Source organism: Martes martes (assembly GCF_963455335.1).
Source record: "Martes martes genome assembly, chromosome: 5".
Classification (NCBI taxonomy): domain Eukaryota; kingdom Metazoa; phylum Chordata; class Mammalia; order Carnivora; family Mustelidae; genus Martes; species Martes martes.
In genome coordinates this window covers 108,315,785-108,317,161 of record NC_137892.1, presented here as the reverse complement: position 1 = coordinate 108,317,161, position 1,377 = coordinate 108,315,785, and positions in this window count along the sequence as shown.

Here is a 1,377-nt window from a genome sequence, read left to right as displayed (position 1 = left end):
ATGTGTTTTTGTTTTGTTTTGTTTTGTTTATTCTTCTAACGACTGGGCCTCTGGAAAGAAAAACATTACTTTCACTAATATGCTAATTTCTGCTGACCATTTAAGCCAAAATTATGTAGTGGGGTCATAGAGTAAGAAGGTTTGTTGTATACTTCAGTGAGAGTTTTTATTGGGTTGGCTGGGATGTGTTCTCGTTCATTTTAATTTGATAAGGAGTCCCATTTATGGAGCTCTACTATAGATCCAGGGAACTTCACGTGTCTTCATTGTCCCATATAGTCCTCATTCCATCGTTCTTTTGTAACACTCACCCCTCTTTGGCAAGTGACAAAAACCAAGGCTTCACAGAGGTAAGTATCTTGCCCTAGATTGCTCATAAAGAAGACCAAGATTCATATCTATGTGTGTCTGACTCCTCAATTTAACCTCTTTCTTTTTTAGCAAAAGGTGACATTGGGAATATAACAAACCTGATTCAGGGGAAGGTCAAGAAAATTAACAGACTGGAACTTTTTCAGAAAGCTACAGAAGCTTTCTGAAGCTATAGATTAACTCTTCACATGTCATTGGTCATGTGCCAATTTAGTTGCAAGGGAAGCTGGAAAAACTTGAATAAGCAAAAGACAGAATTGCCATTATTAGCTTAGATCAGTCAAGATTCATCTCCTAGGCATGTTGAATTTTTTCCACTCCAAGAAATGGGAGTTACAGAAAGACTAGGTAGAGATTTCTGGTGACAGTGAAGGTGGTCGGGGAAGGGGGTGATTGTTGGGTTAGGAGTTAATGTAATTTGTCAATACAAAGATAAGTTTAGAGTTCATGTAAAGAACAATACTTGGGGGCGCCTGGGTGGCTCAGTGTGTTAAAGCCTCTGCCTTCAGCTCAGGTCATGATCTCAAGGTCCTGGGATTGAGCCCTGCATCGGGCTCTCTGCTCGGCAGGGAGCCTGCTTCCCCCCTCTCTCTGCCTGCCTCTCTGCCTACTTGTGATCTCTGTCTGTCAAATAAATAAATAAAATCTTAAAAAAAAAAAAAAGAACAATACTTGGGAAAACAAGTGCTTAAATGAACATGAACTATGTTGTACCATGCTGTTTTCAAGCATCTCCAAGCCCAAAAGAACCTAAGAGATGATCTTAATGAATTATAACAGTAGCTACAATTTACAAACAAATGGGTATATAAAAGGTTGAAATGTTCACATAAGATCATTACTCTCTAGCAAACATTGAAGCTAAACAATTATCCTTTTAGCCTGGTAACTGCAAAGAGAGAATCTACTATACTACTGAGTCCACTGGTCAGGAGATCCAGGAGTTTTATGGGTGAAAAACAGGATTCAGTGAGATATAGGAGGAACTAATGGAAGACTGGGGTG